This window comes from Atta cephalotes (genome assembly GCF_000143395.1).
Source record: "Atta cephalotes unplaced genomic scaffold scaffold00059, whole genome shotgun sequence".
NCBI lineage: Eukaryota > Metazoa > Arthropoda > Insecta > Hymenoptera > Formicidae > Atta > Atta cephalotes.
In genome coordinates this window covers 268,635-280,631 of record NW_012130123.1, presented here as the reverse complement: position 1 = coordinate 280,631, position 11,997 = coordinate 268,635, and positions in this window count along the sequence as shown.

Here is an 11,997-nt window from a genome sequence, read left to right as displayed (position 1 = left end):
TTTTTATAACAAATAAATATATGTTTATATTTATTAGTTAGTAAACATTTACTTAAACCTATTTAAACAAATATATATTACAATTTAAACAAATATTTATTATATTTATTATATTTATTATAATTTAGTATTTTTTTTCAGTATATTGTCTTTATTCTTGCTTTATTTTCTATTCTTCGCCTTTTTGCATAATGTCTTGTTTTGCGATAACAAGTCCTTTTTTTCTTTTCCAAACTCATTTTACGATTTCGTTTGGCAAGCGTAATTCTTCACGCTCGAGCGCACGGAATCGCGGCGGTCTTTGCACGCGGATCACGTCGCAAACGCGCGATTCGACTTGATTCGCGTACGTGAAATACTTACGAAAACTCGGAAAGAGCGGGGAATCCTTGAAGCCAGAAATTATGAAGGATGCAACGCGCTCTTCCTGCGCAATGAACGTATAATGTACGTACAATACACCCGTGTAAGCACAACAGCGTCTTCTTTCTCGTTGAATCGTCCTTGCCGCGAACTAATCGACATTGCCTTCGCAATATTGAACACAATACTGTTCACGAATAGATTTCCTTGTGTTCGATATTCGATATTGCTTCGATACAGCTATTGATCGGGTTATATATGTCTTGCAAGTAATAAACAAAAGTAATGAAATACGACGCCAATGCAGCTTGCGATTTTTGACGATTCGTTAATCGCTGCCGATACTGTTCTATTTTAAAGTGATGAGCATAATCGATTATTTATAAAAAAAAGATTATATTAAATAGATTGTAAATCGAATATGTTTTTCGATAGTGGTACAATCGAGGTGCAGGTAATCTTATTCATTACTCCTCGATCCTTAAGACTAAAAATATATTAATTATTTAAAATAATCGATTATCCATCGAATATATTCATTACTAATTCTATCAAATCATTCCTGGATTTTAAATTTTAATTTTTGTAGCGAATTCCTTATGTATGAGTAGTTTGACCTTTGTGCTGATTGTGAATTGCGAAATTGAAATTCCACAGCATAATTCTTCGGCTCTGCGAAGCGATTTAATATGTGAAAGGATATATTCTTAAAATAATATTCTAAATGCGATAAAATAACGTCATCGTTTACTTCAATGACTAATTTAAAGAGCAAAGTTTGATTTTTCAAAGTTTGATTTTCCTATTCTTGAGATTGCATCACCAAGCTGTTTTCATTAAATATGTATAGAAGATTTACAACAAAGATAATCTGCATATTTAAAAAAAAAAACATGTAATTTGTTTTTTTAATTTCCGCAAAGCAAAAGTTATATTTTAAATTGATAACGATGTAGTTTTATACATAAATTTTATATCGATTGGTTTGAAAGGACACAATTTCGCAATATGTAACGTTTTATTTCTTCCTTTTACTTTCTGTTTTTTTTTAGAGATCATTGCACATTTTGTATTTGCTATCTATATATACATAGATAATTATTAATAAAATAGCAATCTAACAAAATGAGATTTCAAAATAATAATTTTTTTATAGACAATAATTAAGAATAGGACTAATCATGAATGCAAATCTTATTTTAGTTAAGTAGAATTATGTAACTCAAATGCAATTATATTCATAAAATTATATAACCTAAATTAACTTTTTATGCAGATGTTTTTTGCAGCACAAAACTATCTTAATATTTTGTGTTAATTATACACAGATGCATGAAAGTATATGTTGAAAAATAAAGGTATCGATTTTTTTGCTCAATTTTAAAACATTTGATGATTTGAATTGAAAGTTTGATTACGTGAACCAGATCAAAGTTCAAACTGTTTGAGTAAATTGAACGTGAAAATCGTGCCGTTACCTTGCAATCCGTATGATAAGAAGCGTGATAAAGAAAGAAAATAAAAAACAGCGCATAAAGTAAACAAGTACAACAACACACCTTATGATAAGATTATTTATAAAAAATAAAATAACCACATTGAAAATTTTTTTGTCGCATTTTCATCAGACAGTTAATCGTGCTAAACATTGTATTGATATTAGCGGGAACGTGAATAACTCACGTTCTTGTCGATTGATCTTGAATAATTTACCTGAAATATTTTTATCACAATCGTTCAAAGTTGATTATGATAATCACGATGACAAGGGTCGACAACTTTTGCTTAATAAAATGCTTCCTGGTTCTTTGTGCAAAATTAATATGTGTGTGAACAATTTCGTTGAATCCCTTGTTATTGCGATGTACAGAGAAAAAATGTTCCAATTATTTATAAATAATTGGAACGTTTTTTTTCTCTATATCACAATTTGAAAAAAGATTAAGGTATAATAATGCTTTTTTTACGAACGATTTTTATGATGATTGTTATCTATGTTACGTAAGTGATTTCAAAGAATTGATTATGAAAATCAATAAAAAAATAGCTTTTTATTCTTTTTTTATTTTTTAAAAACTTTTTGCTTATTTTTTATTTAAAATGGCTTAATATTATGCTATATTTTGTTGGAATAATATCCCGAGAAAAATGTTTCAAATATTATTATCTATAGCGGAGATCATGAATACAAGGTATATCATTGCACATAATGGCAATAGTAATACTGGAAATAACTAATCAAATTTTGACCACAATTCACTTTCCTGCGCATCCTCGGAATAGGATAACCTTGCCTTCTTATCATGGGGGAGACCAGGACCTGTAGACTATAGGGATAAGTAAAATAGTCGAGGCTATGTTAAAAACAAAATATAGGAGACACGTGGAAACATGTCTGAGCACGCAGCAGCGACTTTCATTCAGTCTGCTGTAACATCTCGTTGCGAACACATCTATAATATAGAAGTTACGCTATAATTAAAAAAAAATGGTACACGTAAGTAAATATTTTTATTGTTAAAGTTTTTGTTTTATTATCGTATATGATTATTTAAAATATTTGATTTCTATTTAGATAGTAAATGTAGTTTTTACTTAATAAAGTCCAACAGATTATTTTTGTTTATCTGTCTTTGTTATCGTATGTTATTAATATTTTTAAAAAATTAATGGATGAGGATAGCAGGCTAATCACAGTATGGGATTATATGACATTTAGTGATGATTTTTATGATATTTATTCAATATTTCATTCCTTTAAAAAGAGTTATTTCAGTGGTAAATATTATAAGTTTAGTTCCCTCACGTCTAATCTCTATAAAAGGCTAGTCTAAGCTCATTCGATGTGTTATTGCACGAAACTAATGAATTTAGCAAAAAGAAGCATTGTTCTGCCCTGCGAAGCGAATGTTTTTGTTTAAAATATATTTTTATAAAAGTTTTAATATGTAGCCAAAGATGTAACAAAATACATTAATCTTATAATTAAATTATCTCACATTAGAATCGCCCCTATCCTGCAGTCCCAGGGCTAGTTGACTCTAATGGAATGCATTAGAAAAATGCATTTGTTTCATATTAGTTATCAGTTTCTCCTTATTATTAAAATATTATTAGATAGTCAAATGTATGTAGTAAATAGTGTAGAATTAATTTTTTCGATAAGTCTTTTAAATTCGTCTGTAAAAATTCGAAACTGAAAAATGATTCTACTAGCTCTAGTCTCTACTAACCCTATATAATTATATAAAAAATTAACATATTTTATATACAGTTATATATAATTATATATAAAATATGTCCATATATACATAACAATTTTTCTTGGGATGCTATTAAAATTTGATCATATTTATACGTGTACACTTCAAAAATTTAATTTCTATTTCGGAAAAAATCATTTGTATTATACAATATTATATGTATCAATATATTGTATGTATTCCGTTGTATGTATTTATCTGTCAAAAACGGAGCAAATCAACTTCTTCAGAAAATTATAAAGAAAATAGTAAATACAGAGAAATACTATTGGAAAGGAGAAGTTTTTGCAGAAGTATCTAAAAATGTACTAGATACAAATTTGAAAATAATTTTGTTGGATCATCAAAATAGCTATAAAATTATAAAAATTATATCAAAGGATAACAAAATAATTATATAGAACAATTAAGTTGCTAGGATGTTAAAATTTTTTGTAGTATTATTTATTATGTTTGAGGTTCCTACATAATTATTTTGATTCCAACAAAATTATTTTCAGCTCTATATTCTCTAAATTCTTTGAAATAGACTCTTGCTCTAAAAAATAAAAATTGAGTCAGTACAGTCTTGAAAATAAGTAGCTCAATTTTCTTTTAGAATGAGATTTCTCTCTTTAGTATGAGATTCACTCTAAAAATTTTAGAGAACAGCTACTTTTAGGTACTTCAGCAAGATCATTCTTTCCATATATGGATGTCAATAATGACGAATGATTATGACGTACGTCGCACAAAAATGGCTCGCATAGCGGCAAGATGTACTTGGGTATTGATCGCCGACCTTTGTCTATTACAATTCGCTTCCGACAAATTGCTTGACAAAAATCCTCAATTGACATTGACTATCTCAATAGATATAGAATGATACTTGTACGGCACGTTCGCGAAATTGTGCAACGGATGTAATCGCGCTATTCTTCAAGCTTCGTCAATCATTCGTATAGCACTTCGATATTACTAGGCCAAGGCCATAAACGTGTACGAAACGACGCATTATGCTGATCTACATCCTATATTTTGCGGCCCGTTGACCACATATTATTTGCCTTTTTTTTTATAGACCTCCGTTCTTTTCTTTGACCTTGTGCCATTCATTAAAGAGATTTTTCGTAACATCTAACGTAGAAGTCCACGCTGGCGGTTAGCTCCGAGCAAAGTACATTCTCTTATAGAGAATAACATAAAATAAAGCTAAGACAGTTGATTGAAAGAGAGGAGAACCGGTATACATTTATGATAGAATGTTGAGGAAACAAGATGCTAGAGTCATGTAGGGTAGAATAGAGAAATCATTGTGAACTGAAACACTTGTTTCTATTTGGACGAAGTTTTTTCGTCATAACGTTTCATCGATTGTACTCTTAATGAATTGAACTTTTTACAATTATTTTATTAATAGTGATACATTGATTTATTTAATGATATTTTATATCATAAAATGTAGAAATATATCATAAAATGATTAAATGTCGCATTGATTTCTGTCCAGTTTTCATGAAAAGAGGGGATGCGCAACTCCGTTAGTAATTATGGATTGAAAATATATATAAATTAAATAATTATAATTTTTGATATTTTAAAATTTATCAAAATTTATCAAAATTTATCAATTAAATATGTATTTGTACGATATTTATTTTTTAATATACGAATCTTTTTAGCGAGAAATATAAATAGACTTCCACAGTGTTTTGTTAGACTACATCATTTTATAGGTCCTTGAAATATTTTAATGCAGTTTTTACTTCTTATTTAAATCTTTTTTTATTAAAATTAACATTTGCGTTCGTATACACTGATTTATTATAAGTGATTCTGTAGGCTTAATTGAAAAAAATGTCTTTTGTATATTAAATTTATACTGAATTGTATGATTAAATATTATTTTAGGTATAATGTTCTTGATCTTTGGAGTAGAATGGTCATCTTGTCATCTTTAGTTATAAGAGTTATAGAGATAAAATCTATTTCTCTGAATCTTGAGATACGAACATGATGTACACTTGGTATAGTTCTTTTGACTTGTGTTTGTGACATTTTACATATTTGTATGGATTAAAAGTTTTTTACGGGTATTAAAAAAAGTGTTTTTAATTCAATCAAACCACTCAGAATCTGGAATTTAAGGAAATTCCTAAATAGTTAAAATTATCAATTTTCGCAAGATTACAAAGATAATAAAACTTGATCTACATTGATGGACTATGATAATGCATTTTATTACAAGCATATTATTTTATTAAATGGGTAATTTCTGCAATTTTGCGGAAATAAAATTTCTTATACATTAATAATCATAGATATTTGCCGCTTGTGCAGTCATTATAGAATTATGATATCTTAGAATTATGATATCTTAGAATTATGATATTCTAAAGAATAGTGCGATCATTTATAGAATTTAATTTTTTCTGTATTTGATTAAAGTATCTACATCATTTTTTTATGATATTATCATCATTTTATAAAATTAGTATGTATTATTCTTGTATAAAATGCTATAAGAGACAAAATGGTAATGAAATGATTTTTGTTTAGATTGGTTTTTTTTAATTACATTGTTATTATTTTATTATTATTTTATTACTTAACTTAATTATAATTTAATTATTAATTAGATCTTTATGTATCACATATCTTCGTGAATTATAACAATATTAATTATAGTGAAGTAATAAAGGAGGAAATACGCGTTTTCGATAACGTAAAACAAGTCTAATAACTCAAATTATGAGTTAACAATAATTATAATTTATTATAATATTAATTTATTACAAATTATAATATCAAAACAGAGTCTGATGATGGCCTCTATTAATTCAAGCAAACTAAGGTCATTAAAATGAATATTATTCCTCAAATGAATTAAGAGTCACATCTTGATTTAATTTATTGTCATTTTGATGTTATCATGATCTGTTGTCTCATTGGGTTTATATTTAAATGATTGCTTCCTGTTACATGTATAATTTATTAATTCGACGAAAGGACAAGTTAATAATGAAATGATTTTCGTTTAGATTTATCTTTTTTTAATAATATTCTTATTATTTTATTATTATTTTATTATAATTTAATTATTTATTAGATCTTCGTGTTTCACGAATCTTCGTGAATTGAAACAATGTTAATTATAATTACGAAGTAATGGAGAAGGAAGTGCGCGTTTTTGATAATCTTCATAAAATTATAATTCAAGTTATGATAATATATTATGTTATAAATTATTATTCTCTATGTGTTGTAAATTATTATTTTCAAGCAAAATAAAATCAAAATAATAAAAAAAAATCAAAATAATTTTTATGAAATAAATAAATGAATTAATAAATTAATAGGTTAGATAAATGAATTAATAGAATTAATAGGTTTTCAATTAGTCATGATCAGTCGATTTAATTATTATTTTGATGTTATCGTGATCTATTGTTTGAATTTATTTATGTTTAAATCGCTTCTTAATTACAATTTATAATTCGATACACTATTTTTTTTCATAATAATAAAAATTATTTATCTCGCAATTTAAAGTTTTTAGTGAACGACTGCGTATAGAAAAATTACAGTGTAATCATAAAAAATTTGTTTTATTAGCTATAAATATGAAACATTAAACAATAATATAGAGATTTCGAATATGTATATGTGTTTTTTCGCGAATGTTTCTCTTTTACATGCAAATAATTTTACAAAATTAGCCATACCATGGCAATCCCGCTCAGTAATGTTCTATTTAATGATGGCCTAGCGGTAGATGTCAATCGATTAGCGCATCCATTGTTTATGCGTTACGTAAAAACATCATGCAACATTGATCGCTTCCTGAATATAATTGCGGCTATTCGATCGTCGTTATTCCGACGTTATTATTTTTTTCAGATAGCAAAAGCTGCTTACAAAATTAAAATTAAGAAAGCGAAATATTGCGCTAAATACTACTAGTGTAATATTCTAATGTGTTGAAAGAATGTTGACGCAGAACAACTGGAAAATCATAAATTTTAGCTGAAGGAAAATTTTTATAATAAAGGTTGTCTGAAATATTATAATTTTTATAAAGAAACAAATAAATGGCTTAAAAATGACACGAAATCTCTCGATGCTGTATATTCTAATTTATTTACAAGGATTTGATGTTTCTCTCTCCTTACCTTTGTCAACGTATTATATACTATATTATTTAGTTTTTGATTGCATCAGTCACATGAGAATGAAAAATAAAACTGACATTTTCTTTAAGCGACTTGTCTTTGCATTTATTAATTCAATATTTTATCAGTGATTATTTATTATATATGTCTGTTTAATTCAGTTTAAATTTGTTAACTAATTTGTTAAATAATAATTAACTTGACAATTATAATGAAAATACGCTTGGACATAATAAGTTCTATACATTTACATCACACAAGTCATGTGACGCATAATTTGGTTTTTTAATTTCAATTTTTAAGTATATGATATCTCACAATAATAATAATTGTATGTACATCTCATAAGCAACATGTCGCATAATTCGATTTTTGAATTTCAATTTTTAAGCGTATGACTAATAATTTTTTAATTGTATTTTAAAGATTGTTTTGCGATTATTGAGAAAAATCCGCAATAGGATCGAAAGTCTATTGTATATTACGTATTGATTGAATAAATTCATTGCACGCGTATATTCAGTGTTCGGCTCATTTATATATTTATGGCTTGTTTTTATACAATATCAGCTAAAAATGAATTCTACAAATGTAAAAATAAAATTCTTACAATTTTTTTTTTAAATTGCATAGTTTAAATAATAGTGGCTATAATATTATTGATAATATTATATAATATTGTATATAATATTATTAATTTATTATATGTTTTGTAATTTTCTAAATCAGTTTCATATATATTTTTTCTTTCTTTTATTTTTTCCATAATACGGTTTTAAATATAAGATTGGAGTACAGCATAACTGGCACACATGTCTGTAAGATAAACCATAAGCTAACTTAATTTTTATAATGTCAAGTAGTTGTTATTAGAGCTGAAAGCAATCGTGTGTTTTATAGGAAATCCTTTAAAAAAGAAACTGTAGCATTATATGTTTGCATCTTATAGAATAGCAACATAAAGTATTCATATAAATGAAAAAAGTTTTATATAAAAGTGAAAAGATTCTAGAAATTTTTGTATATATACATTCACATTAGATATTTTTGTACAGATGACTCCTGTGAAAGAAAAAGAATAAGAATATATGGCATTACTGCCTATCGTGTTAGTTTTGGGGCTTATTTTGTCCAACGATCATTTTTGCTTATCTTTTAAAAAAGTAAATTATTGCAAAATCGCAAACAGTATTATAAAAGCTTACATTATTTGATAGAAGGTATTTTCTAGTTTGTATTTATGTTTATTAAGTTTTTAGCTTTTGTTGGCCAAGAAATATTGCCTAAAAACAAAATGGATCTCTGTATCGAAGATCTTCTGACAGTTAAAACTCAATGAATGTTTTATTTGACGTACTTATCTTCTTATTAACTTAAGTTTGCTTCTTTTTTGCAGCAAAATTTTTTTTTGCTTTTGGATGATCGTCGAAATTACGATCAATTTCCATATACAAGGTGATTTTAACATATTTCGTCATTCATCATGAACAGAGTGAATCGAACTGAGTCGAAAAGTCATCTATCATTTTGCAGTTTGCAATAGTTAACAAAATATTAATTATTAAAAATTGCTAAATATTGGTCTTGAATAATTTTTTACTCAAACTTACTATCAACTTTATAGAAAAACTGCAAGAGACAAAAATCATTTATTTTCTTCTCATAGAACTTTAAAAATTTTTTCAGAATTTTTTATCAATTTTTTAGTATAGTAATAGTATTGCATTTTATTATTTTTATAGTAATACTGCATTTTATTATTTTTATCAACATGAGAAAATACGATATTAAAAAATTTTGAAAAAATTCTCAAAACTTTATGAGAAGAAAATAAATGGTTAATTTTTGTCTCTCTCTTGCAACTTTTCTATAAAGTTGATAATATTTGAGTAAAAAATTATTCAAGATCAATATTTAACAATTTTTAGTAATTAATATCTTGTTAATTATTGCGAAATTACAAAATGATAGAGGACTTTTCGACTCAGTTCGATTCACTCTTGTTTATGGTAGATGACGAAATATGTTAAAATCACCCTGTGTAACTCGTATCGCAGACCTCTTCTCGCGACTGCAAGATCGTAATCTTTTCACTTGGTCAAGATATTTGTACTGAAAAAAATCAATACTTTTATGGAAATTACTTTTTTATGACCAGACTTAATTATAACTAATTATAACTTTTAATTATAACTTTTTTTCTAAATTTTTTAAAGTGAAAATATACGGAAAGAAAAAATTTGCTATGAACGCTAATTCTTTGCCACAATTTTCTTTGCAAATATAGAGATCGCAAATTATTTGCAGGTGTAACAAATATTTTTTTTGTACTCACTACAAGAATTATTTGTAGTAAATATAAAATATTTATCAAATATGCATATTTATTTGTTGCAGCAAATAAATTTGATAATTAAATTTGCAATCCCTTCGCGTTTATAGCGAAATTATTTTTTTCATATTAATGATTTGTACATATTTGTACATATTAATGGTAAAAAATGTGAAAAAATAATAAAGACAAATTCAAATCGATAAAGCGGCTAGACTACTCTACTCGCCAAGCAATTAGACACGATTAATTGGATCCATAGATAAGAACCAATCATATTCATTCGCTCAGTAAACATGCCTAGAACTTGCTCATTTTGTGTGTAAAATTCAATGGAATCCCGAAAATATATACAGCATGTGAAATTAATATAATGTGTAATTTTCTATGTGAGTCGCAATATTACATAATTATGCTGGATCAGAAGGTAGTAAATATTAATTTTATAAGCGCGATAGGTCTTATCGGAATTTCACTCTGTGTCGTTGAACTTCGTTTGGCCTTCGGCGGGATATCCGGTCTTTCCTTGGAAAGTCCAAACTCAAAATAGCATCTCCGCGTCGAGCGACGTCAGAAATAAACTACTTATGCTTTATGACCATGTTCTTACGTATTTTAAGTACGATGAAATGCATTAATATTCAAATGATTTTCCAGAATTAATAGAATTATTAATTTAATTTATATCTTTGAATTCTTTTTATTTATTCAGATTGTTAAGTCATTATATACATGGAAAGAATTTGTTGAAATATCTAAAAAGTTTAAGTAAATATACAGAAAAAAAACTTGGTTCATTAAAATAATTATGTATAGGAATTCTATCATGATGAATAATGCTGCAAAAAGTTTAAACATTCTGTCAATTAGTTTGAGCGTTTTACATCAATATTGATAGTCCAATCTAAAAATATTTTCAGATCTTGCTTAAATATTTAAGCAAAATCGTTTTTTTTTGTGTATTAATGTGTTTAATACGTAAATTTTAATCTTTCTGTTTATATTGTAATTACGATACATCATTTAGACGTTTAGACATAAAAAGACATATTATTAGTTAGATTTCAGCACAAGTAAATAATTGTTCCTCGATTATAACAAATGATATTCTATTCTTTAAACAATGATTCTAAAAAATAGGTACTACATAGAATAAATAAAATATCTGTTTGAAATTCTTGGATGAGATTTTAAAAAATGCGATCATGGTTTTCCATAATTCTCTTTCTCTGAATATTATTTTTTATAAGTATATTTTAGATCTTTTTATGCAGATCGATGATTAATAATTATCTCATTCACAACTTAGACAGAAAATGGCGAATATCTTACGAAATTTGTATAAAAAGATAAATATTTCTCTGTCGAACAGTTGCTTTTCACATTTATAATTTTTTACCAAAAAATAGTGATGTATGAAAGTTGAGTCAAATTGAGGCAAAAATGAATCATATCTGAAAAAAAAATTTTCAATTTGTAACTATAACTTAATTAATAATACGTGGATAGTTTGATGAGTCAATGATTTTCATTTACTTTTTTTTTAATTAAAAATCAACATATTTTTTAACACAGTTTTATTTAAAAAAATCACTGATTTGTTAAACTGCCCATGTACATTATTTGACATTAATTCTGATTGACATAATAAAAGAGCGGATAACGTTTCCACCTTTCTGATAATTATTCGCTTTTTAATATATTCTGTACATTGATTAGAATACATATGATTAGCTAAGCCGAGCGATTCCATTTAAAATTCGCATAATTTTTCATGAACTGTTCAACGCATTATAACATTTTCCTTTTTACGTCTTTGTACGATAAATATGATTATTCGACGTGCAATTACACACACACACACACACACACACACACACACACACAC